This window comes from Protopterus annectens, chromosome 4.part1 (genome assembly GCF_019279795.1).
Source record: "Protopterus annectens isolate FY-2018-M chromosome 4.part1, PAN1.0, whole genome shotgun sequence".
In the NCBI taxonomy this organism is placed as follows: Eukaryota; Metazoa; Chordata; order Ceratodontiformes; family Protopteridae; genus Protopterus; species Protopterus annectens.
The window spans coordinates 110,352,386-110,370,231 of NC_056734.1; positions in this window are offsets into that span (position 1 = coordinate 110,352,386).

Consider the following 17,846-nt stretch of genomic DNA (forward strand, 5'->3'; position numbering starts at 1 on the left):
ATAGAACTAGTCCTAACCAACATGTTAACAATAGCCCCACTAGTAATTTGAATGATCCAGCTGAACCTAGGGGGGTCTCTTGGAGTAAATAAATAAGCCAAAATAACTCTTACCAGCAGGAGAATTTTTGGCAGGGCCCCTATTTAGGGGCCATGTCCAAACAGAAGAACTATCAACAAACCCAATACAAGGGCAAACAAAATTCAACAAGAACGAGACCTAATTGCCTGTGATCAGCCTAATTTACTACCTCTTTTATCTCTTTCAAATAATGTTATTCATGGTTGCTACCAGGAAACTATAATGCACGACCATCAGGCTCTACATCAAGACTGCCATTCAATGACTGTCCATCAAATTGTTCATCAATACCTGGAGATCATCTTGAATAAATCAGGGGACTTTAAGCTCTATAATTTTACTACTATAGAGTTTAATACGGACATTGTCGACTTCCTGTCTAAAGGTTTGACTTTTGTTCCCTCCCAAGAATTGAACATTGTAGATACTATTGTGGACATTAAAACATATACTAGGAAGTTGAACTTTAATTTAATTATGGGTGACTTATTGAATACTGGTAACCCTGACAATTTCTATATTCCAAGTACATATAACGCTCCACTGCATCCTATATTGGATCTGTTTGAGAAGCTTTGTGAACTGGCCATTAGGCATGCCATTAAGGTAGGGTTTAAACACAGAGTGGCTAACAACATCAGTAGGGATGAACGTGAATATTTACACTTCATCAAGTCACAAGGACTGCAGTTTTGTAAACCAGATAAAGGTGGAGGGTTGGTTGTATTTAATAACTTAGACTATCAGCAACTTATAAATGCACTGCTGAACACCGATGCATACACTATTAGTTCACGTTCAGAGGTAAATAAAGCTTATAGCAAGAACTGTATAGAAGACTTATTTATTGAAGGTATAATTGACCAGAAGATTTATAATTATTTAACAACTTTGTACCCTAGATATCCGTGTATTTTCTGTATCCCCAAAATTCACAAGTGTATTGAGACTCCCCCTTTGAGACCACTAGTGGATAGTAGAGGTTCACCAACATACTTGTGTGCTAAAGTGGTTGATGCCATTTTACAAAAGTATCTATGTCATGAGTCTCAAATATGTAAGGATTCATGGTCTTTCTTGAAAAAGATTGAGGCCTTAGAGTTCAATGTAAATTTCATCTTTCTCACAATTGATGTGAGAGACCTCTACACTTGTATTCCCCATGAGGTAGCTATAGAATGGGTGGCTCTCATGTTAAAGAAACACAATGCTACGGCTGCAGAAATTAGTTTGGTCATGGAACTTATAGACTTGGTTCTTTCCAACAATTATGTTATGTTCCAAGACCAGTTTTTTCTGCAAAAAGTAGGGGTAGCGATGGGATCACCGTGCTGAGCTAGTTTTGCAAATCTGGTCATGGCTTACTGGGAATCACAATACATGTTCAATAATAACACACGTTGTGATTCCTTTGTCTTCTATACAAGATACATGGACGACATCTTCATTCTTATTAATGGAGATGAACGTGATAGTGAACATGTGCTGGAATATTTTAACAGCACCACACAGTTTTCACAATTCGCCTCCACATTCAACACTGACACTATAGCATATCTGGATATCTGTCTGGTGAAAAATTACACTATCAATAGTTATGTAGCATGGATATTCAGAACAAAATACGTATTCCAATATGTTCCTTCATTTTACAAGTAGCCATCCCTTCCACCAAAAGAGGTCAGTCATTAAGGGCCAGTTAGTGAGGGCCTCTAGAATAACCAGTCTGGATGAAGACTTTTATGATGAATGTGCTGTTTTAAAAAGCATGTTTTGCATCGTGGATACCCAGAGCCCCTCCTGGACACTCTAATCCAAGAGGTTACCACTAAGAGAGTGGATAGGGTATATATTCCTTTACTCTGTGTTAAATTACTACTGACACCGTCTAGTATACACAATTTAGTAGATGAACAGCTAGACACGACCAATAGAGTATTGGCTTTAGAGGACAAGAATGTTACACTGTCCTTTATTACTACATTCACTTCACACAGTTATTCATGTTTGGACATATTACAGAAAAATTGGGACCTGTTTAAGATGTATCCTAATATTTATGCCAAAGTAGGTGAGACCCCTAGGGTGACATTTAGAAGAGGGAGGAACCTCAAAACCTTGTTAGAACAGCAATACACCCCAGTAGTATGAAATACTGGGATGAATAAATGTTAAAACCTTAACTACTGTAAATTTGTTGAAGTCACCAATTTGTTTAAGGTTAATGGTTTAACTTATAAATTGAAAGGCAAATTCAATTGTAATTCATCTTGTGTAGTTTACTTGGCTAGGTGCACATTCTATCCTGCTTTCTATACAGGAAAGACGGAGCGGAGGCTTTGTGACAGAATTTATGAACACCAATACTCTATTAATAAAAGTAAACTAGAGAACGCATTGGCTAAGTGTATTATTTCTAATAAAGAACATGCGTTTAAATTTATTATTGATCAAGCCAAGTATGACAGTAGGGGTGGCCCTAGACCACTCAAACTTGAAGAACTGAAATTAACTTGGCAGGTGAGGCTGAATGCCTACAATTTCCCTGGGTTGAATGACTCATGCTCAATTAGTAGCATCCTTAAACTAAAGAGCTTGCAGAGATGAGTCATTCTTTGTCAAACACATATTCTTTAGGTAATGGTCGAATTACTTAAAATAACTTTCAGTGGTTTTATATATGTATCTTGTGGCTTTTGTTGTTAAGGTTTTTATATTTTTAAATGTGTCGACTTATCTTGATGTTCTATTTCTGGTTATTAGTAGTCTTCACTTTAATTTTAAATTATGCCTGTTCAAGCAGAAAGTAGTAATGCAATTGGTGAATGCTGATTACCTGTTTTAGTTAAAAGGAAGGTTTTTTACTGCAGTAACTGTTTCTGAAGAAATTTGCTATCAGGCTGACGAAAAGCGCTTAAAACAGTGGAATAAACAGTGTTATTTGACCGTTTTCAGACTGTGCTGCTGATTTCTCGAACCTGTTTTGGATTTATGAATACGAAGGTGTCTGCCCACAATACCAGACATAGCTGCAGTCACCCTTGTCCCCTAAGACATCACTGTGAGCAAGAATGTCCACCTAAGAGTACATGAGGGCAGACAACATCACTGTGTATAACAGTACACGTCCGAATATCTCTGCTAACAGCAGTACCATGCAGCTGAAGCAGCACAGACACAATCACCTACAGTACACACTATCCCCTGCACAGTTTGGACACATATTGCCAAATGATCAACATATACCCTGCAGAAACAGTATGCTACTTGTAGGTGTACAACACAAAGGTCTGCACTGCAGTACAAACTACCTGGACTCGATCCACACATTCAGTGCAGACAGGCATACTTGGCATGCTCACACACTTAAACGAATGAAGGCCATGTCTGCAAACACCAGTGGACTAGACATATCTGGCATCGCAGATGGTAGTGTAGACACTCCTCAGTATGCACCACTCATGCTTTGCACACACTGTGGACAGGAATACAGACATATATCTAAGGACAACACATTATAATAAGCCAAAGGTAGATGTACATATATGTGTGGAAGAGGGTGACTGTGACAAGGAGCCATCAAGGCCTGTCCCACCCAGTACACAGCAAAAGGGCCAGAACCACATGAGGTTCAGATGTCACTCACTGTAGATACTAGCCACCGGTATCTGCCAGCATTCCAGACTATGTGGTGCAAGTGCTAGCTATGCAACATGACTGTATAAGGGAGTGGTCAGCTGTATACACGTACCTGTGAAATATCACCCAGTGTGTGCCCGCATGTGGTGTCAACCTCTAGATGAATGGGTTATGCCCCATGCACACATACTGCCCTGTCCATAACCCTACTATGACAAGCCTGCTGAGGTCATCCACTGTGAAATACACCTTTGGGGAAGTTGTAGCCCAGTAATCTCCATGGTGTGTCCTATAACTGTGTACTGCTGTAGTGTGATAAAATAGTTGTGTAGACTTGGCAATTGTGTATGTGTCCATGCATCTGTCTGACTCGGTGTAGAGAGCAATGCTTTTTAGGGTAGTCAAACTCCCTACAATTCAAATGCTGTACTTTGGCAAGGCTGCTGATGTCATCCACCTAGAAATACATCTCTGGGAAGGTTGTAGCCCAGTAATCACCGTGGCACATCCCATAACTGCGTACTGCTTTAGTGTGATAAAATAGGTAGGAGTTCTAATCCCAGACTTGGCAATTGTATCTGTAGAGAGCAATGCATTTTAGAAATCCAGCAAAGCGACTCACCAGGGGTTAAAGGTCCACTGCAGCAAAGACAATAAAAGTAAAAATAAAACCAACAGCGTAGACCACCAGGCTTAAATTCATAATCCAAAATTTTTATTCCACACAGAACAAAAAGTTAGCGCTTTTGGGAACAAAACCCTTCATCAGACAAATTACTAGTAACTCTAAAACACATTTAAATATATTTGAGCATATGCACTCTTCCAATCAAAAAAGAAAACCAATTTAATATTTAAAATACATTTAAAAAACATCAATTAATTAAAAATGAGGTCTACATCTGCTTAAAATAGGCTTCAATGGTACCATACCATTCAAGCCAGGGGGTCTGTCAGCTCCTAACTCAATAATCCATCTTATCTCAAAACATTCAGTAAGGCTCTTGAAATCCCCCCTCTTGAATTAATCCTAACCTCCTGCAAAACCCAAAAAGTAAACCATTGTCCTTCATTACCTTTTATATGTTGAAATAACGCATGTTGTTCCCTTTTTAACCTAATATCAAAAAGATGTTTAAATATCCTGGCCTTAAACTTACCATTAGTCTTCCCACGTAAAACGAACTGCAACATTGACAGCTGGCCAAATATATTAAATTCTCTGTGTTGCAATTGGCCACATGGTTCGGACTATAGGCCTTGTGTGTTATAGGATGAATAAAAACCTGATTTTTGGTTATATACTTACCGCCTTACAATTCAAACAAGGATATGTTCCTTTCCTATCATTATGAATTATGGAACTATCAAACTGCCTAAAGGGATCTCTGTCACAAAGCAATTGTTTCAGATTAGGTTTCTTTCTATATGTAAATATAGGTTCATCACCTACTATGCTTTTTAAGCTATCATCTGTTTTTAGAATACCCCAGTTTTTCCTTATAACTTCATTCACCTGTTTTTAATGACTACCATAAGTTAAACATAAATTCACCTTACTCTTATTGCCATTGTAAGACCTCCCCCTATTCCCTGTCTTAATCATACTCCTTTTATTGCTCACACCCTGTTTCGAAAACCATGGTACCCCCATTTCCTTTCTTTATTGGGTCACTTCCAGCACACCTTTTTCTATCTCATGCCCCTTATATCCTCTCACTTTAAGTCTTACAGAAAAATTAAATAATTCATCCGAGAGCTCTCTATCCTCCGTATACAGTCTAGAGAGACGTAGGGCCTGCCCCTTAGTAATATTATTAGTAATATGACCAGGGTGCATACTATCCTTAATTAATGTGACATTTTTCCAGCACTCTTTTTGAAACACTTTTGTCTTGAAACCATCAGATGTGAGCCCCAAACATACATCCAAAAAGTCTAAACTGGTCTTAGAAAAATTTAAAGTAAACCTTAGGAAATCTGTAGTAGATTCTTAATACCCTTTAAAATCATGTAAGGAATCAACAGAACCCTTCCACAATAAAAAAAATGTCATCAACAAAACGACTATAAAAAATGATCGACTGCTTCCATAAATGCTGACACATTATGAGGACATCATCCTCCCATTGGGCTAGCACAATGTTAGCATAAGAATTGGCACAGGGGGTACCCATGGCTACCCCCTGCTTCTGCCAAAAGTAAGTTGAACCAAACATACAAATGTTGTTCTCGAGGGTCAATTGGTCAGTTTCTAACAAACACATAATTTGCATAATCACCATAATAGGTGATGAACCTAGGTTTACATATAGAAAGAAACCTAATTTGAAACAACTGCTTTGTGATAGAGATCCCTTTAGGCAGTCTGATAGTTCCATAATCTGGTGTAGGGAAGGTCCATAGCTGCCCATTTCTTCTGCAGCAACAGCTGTGCATATACACTGAATTGGGAGGTAGACTTGGACACTCAAACCCCTGGGAGGGGTGAGGACAACAGTAATAAGTTGTGATGCCAGTTAGACCAGATTACATGTGCCCAGTGGGCACGTGTGCGAAATGGACAGCTATGTATGGGGCGAGATTTTTTTTGTGGGAACAGATTGCCCTTTTTTTTTTCTTTTTCAGGTGAGAGTGGGATGTTGGGGAGGGGTGGTATTTGGGGAGGTAGGCTGGGTAGGGTTAACAGACAAGACAAACAAGACGCATATAGGGATGGTATATTACACGTGGTGGGTAAGCGCCTTGATGGGGAGAGATGTTGGGAAATCGGAAGCCCATGAGCCCCCTAGTGGAAACAGTGGGACGGAGGTCCCCACCCATGGGCAGTCACCAGTGCACCTTCACAGCCCCGAAGGTGGCTGTGCTGGGGGCTGAGTCGCAGAGCCAGGCTGACTCTCTAATTGTGACACACGGCCCTTGAGCTGGCATAGAAGATCTCCAAACTGCTGGTTGATCTCTCTATGCACTATGCCTCTGACCTGGCTATGGGTGAGCCCCATCCCCTGAGGTGGTTCCACCCGAAGTTGTTGCAGGACTAATGGACAGGGAGGTCCCAGGTTGGGCCCCAGACATGCTGGTGCCCGGTGCCATGGCCATCTGAGATGGACAGGTGGGTCCACTGGGACCGGCCTTCCCAAGCTTGCTATAGTGTTTGGAATTCATCATCATATGTGGGTTAGTAATAGTCAACACATTCCAGGGTTGAGTATAACAGCATACATAGATATTCCCAGTAACCCAGACACCAGATATGGAACAGTTGCATAGCAAACATAACACATGCATTATATGGGACCACAGTGGTAATAAGAACAGCATGCAGGAACATTGATGGCACTATGCCACCAATGTTGGAATAATTCAATATAGCACATGCATGTGAACTATTAAAATATTTATCAAACAATTGGACAATATCAGAACATAGGTGTCATTACATGCCAGTTGGGGTGGGGTGGGTATGTTGATTATTGTTGGAGATATGGTGGGGGGGAGAGAAAGATGGCAATTAACTAGTATATTTCTGTAGTCCACATTACTTTCCTAGTCAGTGCTGTTATCTGTACCTTACAAGTCTTACTACACTACCCTATAGCCTTAGTTTGGACAGTGCTATGGCTGTCGTCATCGTTACACATGAACTGGTTTTACCTGCAGTATACACCTCTTACCTGGTATACCTGTGGAGGGAATGTTTGTTAACACTAACTGTTTCTACACATACTCCCAGATTCCAGGTTGATGTTGTGCACATAGCTCTCCAACTCTTTCTGCACAGACTTTGGCCAATGTGTTGCCACATGGTGTGCCGGTACATATCTAGAATATTGCCCTCTTCCACCTTTAGTGACCTGACGCACACATATACATGCTTTCCTACACAGTTATATTATGTAGCATAGTGTGGGTGACAGTGATCAGTGATACTTTATTATTCAGAGAAACTGCAACACTCACAGTTCCCTACAATACCAGTATGAACAGTACCAGTACAGGTTATAATGGTCTGTATTTCTCAGCACAGTGTTCATATCCGACGTACCTGCGGGAGCAATGTTTGTTAGCACTACCTGACTGTTGCCACACAAACTTCCAAATTACACATTAGTATTATGTGCATACATATCACTCAGTTACTGTATACACTCTGGTCACAGCTTGACAACATGGGAGTGTAGATAGGACATACTTGAAATATTACTCCCCTAACAGTTTTGGGGGTTGCTACAGTGACAGGTTTGTTCTGATAGGTGTTTGGCAATCACTTGTATTCACTGTTTGCTGGCTAAACATCTGGGATCATCCCACAAACATGACAGGGGGACAGGCAGCAGATATGGGCCACTTTACTGGACATTTTGGCCTCATCTGTACAGTTGTGGGGTATGATTCTGTATGCAGCCTACATCCACTCCCAGGATTCAGACCATGGTGGTGTCTGCTACAACTTAAATACTGTCCATCACAGTTGTGACTGCTATATAGATATTGCTATATATCTCCTATCTGCTTTCTGTCTTATTAATCCCCTGTGCTTTTGCATTCTGACCTTGTATTACAACAGTCATAGAGAATTCCTTGACAGTTATATGTTGTAGGACAGTGTGGGGCGACAGTGATGTGTAATACCTCATTATTCAGAGCAACTGCATCAGTCGCACTGCCATACAATACCAATGTAAACAGTACCAGTACTGGGTATCATTCTTGTATTTCTGGGCACAGTGTTGATATCTGACAGACCTGTGGGAGAAATGTTTATTAGCACTACCTGAATGTTCTCCCACACAGTACCAGATTCCACATTACTATTATGCACATACATCTCACTCTATTACTGTACACACACTGATCACAGCTTGACAATTTGGGGTGTAAATGGGACATACGTGGCTTCTTAGTCTCATAAGGTGTTGTGGAGTTGCTATTGTGCCAGCTTTGTTCTCATAGATGTGTGGGGGAGAGAAATGTCAATTAACAACTAGTATATTCCTGTAGTCCTATTTCCTGTTTGCTGCCTATACATCTGGGATCATCCCACTGATTTCCCAGGGGGACAGGTTGATAGGCAACAGATATGGGCCACTTTATTGGACATTCTGGACATATCTATACAATTGTGGGATATGATTCTATATGCAGAGTACTACCACTGGCAGGATTCGAACCATGGCTGGGTGTGCAAAAAAACAACAGTTCACATCTCAGTTGCATGTGCTATTCAGGTTTTGTTGTCTGCATTTTCCCTGTTTTCTGTCTATGTGTCTCTCAGTTGTACTAAATGGCCTCTGGGGATTACACCTGTCATATACAGGCATTCCTACACATTCAATTTATGATGCACAGTGTGGGTAACAGTGCTTAATACAACAGTACGATTACATGATTGCTAATCTACATTGCCATATGATACCAGAGTATACACATGCAGTCTAGCAATTAGACCTTTATTGTCAGGCTATTACACCTTTATTGACATACAAAATATATGAGGCTCTTCCTGCCATAATCTCTAGTGTATGCAGTACTTCTCTTGAACAATACAGGTTTTATACAGGCACTTAATTTACTACTACTTTTAGTTTTATTTCCTATTACAGTAAATGCATGAGTATTACTGACCTGCCTCGCTTTGCAACCTCGCCAGGCAACTGACGTGAGCCTCCTGGTTCGCGGCCTGCTGCATTGCAGCTGTGGGAGATATACCAGGAATATTTAGGCATACCTATCCATGATATACCTGAGCTGGCAATTATTACACACATAGTGGGGTGATACTTACACACAACTGGAACATCCCCTGCCGCTGTAGACTCTTGGAGCCACACCTCCAAGAAGTCCCCCTTATGCCGCTTCAGGTCGGCATAGTGGTGCCTGACCTGCTCACCAGTTCAGGGTGTGCCAGTAGCATTGGTGAGGTCATAGGTGAGACGGTCCCAGGCCTCCACCTTATATTGGGAGCCCTGGTGCTGGCCCTGCAGCAGTCTCTGATGATGGTCTTTGACAAGGAGTCCTGCCATGACCTTGGACTCCTGGATGCACCAGTGCTGTGCCCAAAAGCGCACACATTCTCCCCTTACTGCCATTGTGCCTGCAAGGGAAAGCTACAACCAGTTATGTTATGTATTCCTGCCTCTTGGGTTTAAGTAGGGCCAATTTCCCACACTTTTCCATGATTGGCCGGTTTTGAAAAGGCCAGGCTATGGGCAAACCTGCTTACCTAAGGTTGGCATTGTTTAAAGGGTTATAACACTGGGCACATTGCGTTAGTTGGCCTACACATTGCTTATACCTCCTAAGCTGGCCTGTGCAATGCTTAGCGTTGCTTACATTAGACTTTGCATTATAATTCCTTTTTGGCATTGAGTTATTCATTACACCTTATATGTATGCCTGCTATCCATGATTCATGTATACTTACACTGTATAGGGTCCTTGTGTTTTATTGGGGACTTCAACACTCTATTACAATTACACCTGACTGCTGGCCTTGCTGCTGTACTCTGGTTCACATATTTATGTTATGTAGTGGGTTAAGGCACATATGTCTGTATACTGATTCCTTTCACAGGTTCAGTTTGGTTTTAATATGGTGAAGACTTGTTTGCTGATACCTCATTCTTCTGTACTTCTGTGATGGCTTGGTGGTTAACTACTGTGACTATGATGTATAGGGTCCTGGGTTCGAGACCTGCATGGCTGTTTTTGTTGATGGGCAGAACAAGGGCCGTTGGATACAGAGTGATTAAGGCACTTTTGAGCATTTGTAAGCGGGTTTGCACGATGGTAAGCATTGCTAACCTGCTGTTACATCTGCTTACAGAGAGTTAGCTTCAGAATTGCTTAACAAGTGTAAGCATTGCTTACCGTCACACAAACGGGCTTAAGCTCGCTTACTAGTGCTTAAATATGCTTGCTACTGCTTATTGATACGTAAACCTGCTTACTAGTGCTTAAATATGCTTGCTACTGCTTATTGATGCGTAAACCTGCTTACTAGTGCTTTATTCATTATGACACTGACACTTCACGTGCATTTACTGCAGTACTGCAGTTCATAAAAATATGTTATTTAGTGGGTTATGCAACATAACTGTTAGTCATAACATGCTTTGCCATGGAAAATGGAATGTGCTGCAGTGAGACTCGAACCAGGAATGCCTGCTCGTAAGGTGAATCCTCTGCCCACTACACTATTGCTATGCTGCTTCATTTGCATATTTCTTCCTTATCTTCTTCAGCCATTTAAGCTGCATTAACTGTAGCGAAGCGATGAGCACAACCACGCTCCTACGTTTAGCTTTAATGGGATTTTTAAAACACCTTTCAAAGACATTCCCCCAAATTCACTATTCCTCCGTGCAGGACTATCTTAGTCCTGCATGGAGGCGGCCGTTTAGGAGCAAGATGGCAGCGCGCCATGTAGAGTAATGAGGTGCACTGCCTGAGCTCCTAGTCTTACGTGGAGCGTGTAAGAGTGTAGGGGGCATGTCTGAGAGCAGAGGTCTCAGAATACACATGCCCCCGCAATGAAGAACAGCAGAAAGGGGTAGAGTGAGATTGCTCATAGGTGTCCGCATATCCCCACCAACATTCTCCCTCATGTACAAAAGCAACAGTATACATAAATTAAATAAACAAACCCTTTTATTGGTAGGAAGTCAGAATATTCATAGAAAAGCCATGCAAGCACATGTACGACATGCAGGATCCACACAGAATGCACCTCAGCTGAGAATTATAACCAACTATCCTCTTATGAGGAAACAGTACTATTCCCTATAACATTGGGCCAGCAATGTGAATATTCATTTTATTGAATGTGACAGTACAAGTTTTATGTTACAAGTTTTATTTCTATTTTGGAACTTACTGAACAATAAATATAATTCAAAATACTCATAGATTATGTAGCAAATATAAGCAACTTAAAAGTAGTCACTTAGTTGTTCCCAGTATTGACCTATGGGCTGCAAGAGATTGAATATGATATTCTTTGTGGCACTTACACATAAAGCTAAACTCTTGACAATTGCGGCATTTTTCTTAAACAGTATAATTGGGAAACTAGACTACATACTTTAATTGGGAACATTTTAATTGTATCAAAGCAAAGGGTTCTCCTACAGTTTTGATGGCGTTTTGTGCAAATGTTTTCCACAACTAGAACAACTGACAATTACAGGATGTTTGTGTCTTTCGGCTTTTCCCAGTTAGGGGTCGCCACAGTGGAACTCCGGTTCTCTAATGATTGGCAGTAGATTTTTACATGCTGGCTTGCCGGGCCTAACGCACAACCTTCAATGAAGGAATGCCCATTCACGCATGTTGCCACACAGAAGACGCTCTAACTGAGAATCGAACGGCAACGTCTAACTGTAAGGCGACAACACAACTGACAATTACAGGATATAGAAAGTATTTCAGAAAGGATACATGTGAGTCTCATTTTATGCTTTAAATGGTGAAAGTGCTGTTTTTATGACCTGCGTTTGATTCTATTATGAGTGATATGGTTCAGGTCTAACCTGTTCAAGTTCTGATATTTAAGTGTGAATTTTGTTAGTTTTTAACTTTTCTTAAAGTGTTGTTCACATTCTGGCTTAGTACTGCCAAAGGTGAGAGCCATACTCCTATGTCCTATTTAGACTGATATGCATGTTTTTTTTTAGCTGTCTGAGGTGGTAATATTGAAGATGGTATTTTGCAATTGGATTAGTAAGCATGGTTTGCTTTCCTAAAAACTAGCTGTACTATGTATGTGACGTTCATGGCTATAGCTTTAATGCTGTTTATATGTAGTTGTCATCAGGAAGATGAACAGCAAACACAGAGACTATAAATTATCATAGCCTGCTTACATACAATGTGTTTAATCACTACGTTTGACTTCTTTACTATATAATGGTCATAATTGTTTTTGTTTTTATCTCTTAGTTAATTATGTGATGCCTAACATATAGCAAACATGACAATATAATTTCACGATATAGGGAAATACCGTCCTACAAGTCTTTTCATCAATATAGTCATATCTTATTGAACCTGTCTGATGCTTAGATTCCATGAAACCATTTGTAAACTAGTTAATAGACTATTTGAATGTTTTTGGTGACTCTGGCTACTCCATATAGCAATGTTAGTGCTGACACACAGATATGACATGCAGGGTCCCCATTAATGTACAATTTCTGCATCTGTCACTTAGCATACAGACAAGGGTTGATCATCTGAGGGAACTGGTTTCTCCTATGGTAATGAGAGAAAACATTTTAATTGTTTCTGCAGGTATGAAAGTTGTTAGTTTAAGTCCATCTCTGCCTTTTCTGGTTTTTTGAATACCACTGGCCAATACCTCCTTACCAAGTCAATATGAATTACATGAAGAGCTATCCTTTAGCGTGTGCTTGGTGCAAATGTAATTTTCTGTTTTTCTTACCAATATTACACATTTCTGTACTAAGACCTTTTAATATTTCTTAATAGAAAATAGGAAGTTCCCTTTGTATAGTTTTGTTTAAAATATACAAGACAGATCATGTGTTCTAATAATAAGTTAGGCTAAGTGTTCTTTTTCATAAATAAAATGATTTTAACAAAAAATATGATGTATATGCATCACAGTTTTCTATCCTGTAGAGTTTGAAGCTAACTTGTATTGTTAAATCTTTTCTCTTCCAGTATTAATAATATATAATTTAATACTAGAAACATTGTTTCTCATTTTTGTTATATACACTCTGCAAATCAGAATTGCCACAACATTCATAGAGCTTTTTTTGTGTGTGTGATGTTTTTAATTGCTTTTTTTTTCAGTGATCATACTGTTCCAAATGTAACAGAGAGGTATTGGACTTACTCGTGTTGATTGGTGGGAATGTTTGGATAGATTCGCTATTCTGACTAGGAGTGTTAGACTCCGTGAGGGAAAAGAAGGGTAGTAGATGTTTGTTTAATCTTTTGGGAAATATTTTGTCTTTTATTGGTGTCTACTATCATTACTAATAAGTTGTTGTTTGTCTTTCGGCTTTTCCCAGTAAGGGGTCACCACAAAGGAACTCCGGTCCGCTAATGATTGGCAGTAGATTTTTACGAAATGCCGAGGTGCCAGCTCAACGCCCAACCTTCAATGAAGGCACACTCATTTACGAATGCTTGTCTTTCGAATGCTACCCAACCGCGGGGAGGACATGCAGACTCCACAAAGAAGGCACTCCCAAGCCCAGCCGATAATCGAATGGGAGAACCTCTTGCTGTGAGGTAACTAAGTAATAGTTAATAATCCCAAGCTTGCTGGATATATATTTATCAATGAGCAGTTCAAGAATTTTGAAAGTGGTTCATTGTCAATAACATACTTTTGGAATTATATAATTTGTATATCTGTCTTGCCTAATGTTAAGTTGTCAATCTCGCCTTCATTCTTGCTTGATGGGTTCGGAGCCGATCCTCGGCTCCGACTCGGCACTTGCTAAGCTCGAGAGTCACTTTTACCAGCTCGAGGCAGCCCCATATCCCATGATGCAAGGCGGTAAGTACCCAGATCTCGTTTGCCGCTTCGCTGATGAGGTCCTCCTTTTACCAGCTCCTGGTAAGTGATTCATACACTAATACTTTTGCCCCTTTTTCAGTTTAAAGTTATATTTATAGTTAAAATTAGTAGTTTTAGACTAGTTTTAGTCCTTTCCTGACTAAATTTCCCTCTCTTCTAAAACTTTTTAGTCAGGCCTTCTCCCATCCCACCCCCCCCCCTTGTTAGGGTGTGTGTGTGTTTGTGAGACAATATTTTATTTTTTCCCTTTTGGGATTGTAAAATTCTTGGACAGGTGTTGTGTGTGTGTGTTACAACATGTCTAAGGAAAGGGTCTCAGGCTTTAAGAAGTGTGACTCGTGCTGTCAGAAAATGTCTCTGACAGACGGTCACACTTCTTGCCTATACTGCCTGGGACCTCTCCACCTGCAGGACTCCTGTGCGATTTGTCATTCTTTTAGCCAGAGAGTCCTGCAGGAAAGGAGAAATAAGCTCATTTTGAGGGGCCTTCTTAAGCCGGAGGGCTCTCCGGCTAAGTCGGCTCCATCTAAGACTTCTAAGTCTTCCAAGGCCCAGGCTTCTGTGTCCAAGCCTGCGGCCTCGGCTCCGACTCTTTCAGAGTCGAGATCGGCTCCGGCTGGAGCCAATTCTGGCTTACACAAACCTTCGGCACCGATGGCTATCGGTGCCGATTCTGGTTCGACCACTTCGGTGTCGGCTCCGATCGGTTCCGATCACCATGTGGCTCAGGCTTCGGTGTCGGTGCCAATCGGCTCCGACACACTTACCTTTAAGTCTGTATCGGCTCCGGCTGGAGCCGATGCATCGAAACTATCTGTCGGTGCCGAGAAGTTGTCGGCTCCGACAGCTTCTATAGTTTCATCAGCTCCGATGGTTCCTTCGAGGAAGAGGTCTAGGTCCCCTTCCTTGGAGCCGATACTCTCGGCTCCGGCTTCTCCTCTCCTCTCGGAACGGAGCCATCGGAGCCGATCTTCAAGGTCATCCAGGCTTTCTGACCATGATTTAGAGAGAGTGGTCAGTAGATTATTAAAATCACAGGCACTGGCCCAAATGCTACATAGTCCATCTCAACAGACGACTATAAGTCCACACCCCATTGCAGTTCCTCCTTCGACTCTACCCCAGAGTTTGGAGTTGGAGTCTTCGGGAATCGTTTCTGCTATGGCTGAGGGACAGATACCCCCTTCTGCTCCTTCAGCCTCTACTCTTATCTCCTCTTCGAGACCTTCCTTAGAGGGATTCGGTGGTCGGGCTTCCCTGGTCTCCTCCGAGGGGGTGAGTGGCATCGGACCCTTGTCCGACCCCACTCTTCCCCTTGGGGCCTCGGCCTTGGTGAGCTCAGCTCCGACATCTGCCTCGGAGCCTTCCCTTTCGGTGGGTCCTGGAGTTCCTGGCTCTTCGGAATGGGTTCTCTCGGACCTCCCTGGGAGGGGAGCCTTCGAGGTGATGAAGAGTGTGCTGGCCACTGGACTCAGCCAGCAGTCTGTTCCCTTAGCTCCTCCCTCTATGGTGCCTGTCGACATCTCTGCCACTTCTCTTGCTCCCGGACCCAGAGATCCTCCGCCTCAGGTTTCCCCACTGGAAGAACCCCCTCTTCCGAGGATTCTCCTGATTTGTCAGGAGATCCTCCGCGGAAGAGGACCTGTAAGAGGAAACACGTAGACTCCCCCGAGTCTATCACTTCAGATACTGACTTAGATGAGTCAGAGGGATCCCCAAGATCCCCCTCTGAGGATGTCTCCTTCTCAGACATCCTAGAACTCCTTAGACAGAGGGGAAACTGGCCCACCAATAATCCCTCTGAGGATGAGTCAGTATACCTGGAGGCGTTTGGATCTCAGCCCTCCACCTCCTGGGTGTCTCTGCCTTTCGACCCCCTTATGCAGGTTATTACTCGAAAGGCGTGGGCTGCTCCTGACTCTGTAGAGCCAGTCCCTAGGAGGCCTTCTAAATTTATTACTGCCCCGTCGGACAAGCAATTCCTCACAAAAGGTGTCCCCGCTGATGCCATGGTGGTGGCGGCTGCCACTAAGAAGGAACTTGCAGATCCTTCCGTACCTGTCCATCCTCCTAATAAGGACTCTAGGACCATGGATAGATATGGTAAGCGGATGTTCTCTTCAGCGACCTTTGCTATGCGTTCGCTGAACTACCTATGTCACTTCACCAGACTCCAGAGGGATATCCTTAAGGAGCTAGGTGAAGTAGTGCAGGATCCTACAGCTGCAGGGGCTCAAGAAAAAATTGCTTCACAGCTAGGAACCCTTAATTCTATTGCTAACTCCTCCATGCGACTGATATCATATGCTGCTGATGGAGCGAGTAGGGCCGCAGGTACAGGTGTGGCTCTTCGACGCCAAGCCTGGATGCGGCTCTGTAATTTTGCAGATCCCTTTAAGGCATCCTTCACAAACTCTCCCTTTGATGGGTCAGCTTTGTTTGGCCCTCAAGTGAAGGAAACGTTGACCAGGTGTGAGCAGGACGGCAAAACTCTTTCTGCCGTAGGAGTCCGTTTTTCCACCCCTTCTAGACCTTACCCCAAAGGACAGAAGGGTGGCAAGATGTGGTTCCACAAATCCCAAGGAGTCACGCCGGATTCACATGGTCAGTTTACCCCTAGAGGCAGAGGGGGTAACAACAACAGACGCCGCTCTAGAGGCAGAGGGGGTCCACAAAACCAGGGAAGCAGAGAGCCTCTCTCTGACAAGCCCTTTCAGCATCCCTGAGATGTTGCCCGGCTGTCCGTCCTTGGAGGCAGTCGGGGGAAGACTATCGCTGTACCTAGAAGCCTGGCGTTCCCTCACTCAAGACAGATGGGTACAGTCGATCATATCTGAGGGTTACAAAATTCCTTTCGAGGAAAGTCCTTTCTATCACTCAAATTCCCTTCCAGATGTACCACCCAGTCTAAGGGAAATTGCAGAGTTAGAAGTCTTAAAACTACTGCAAAAAAGAGCCATTCAGCCAGTTACAACAGATCATTCAGAGCCCGGAATCTACTCAAGGTTCTTTTGGTCCCCAAAAGACGGGAGACTGGAGACCAATATTGGATCTCAGCAGACTCAACAAGTCTGTGAGGAAGACAAGATTCCGAATGGTCACTCTTCAGTCAATTCTGCCCTTCTTACAGAAGGACAACTGGATGTGCTCAATAGATCTTCAGGATGCGTACTATCACATAAAAATTCACAGACGCTCCAGGAGATTTCTCCGCTTTCGGCTGGGGTCCAGTCATTTCCAGTTCAGAGCCCTGCCCTTTGGTCTCACTACAGCCCCCAGAGTGTTCACCAAATGTATGGCAGTGGTCACGGCTCACCTGAGACGTCAAGGATTCCAGGTGTTTCCGTATCTCGACGACTGGCTCCTTTCAGCCACCACCAGGCATCAGCTTGTTCAAGCCAGGGATTAAAATACAAAAATTCGAGGGAACAAGTTGTTGGGCATATGCCAAATAGATAGCACAATCCTTCAAGCCTAATGTGTGGTTGTTGATTTGTACAGGATTTTAAATTGATCAACAATTTAGGGACACTTATTGCATTAAAGAGAATAATATAATGTTATATGGGTA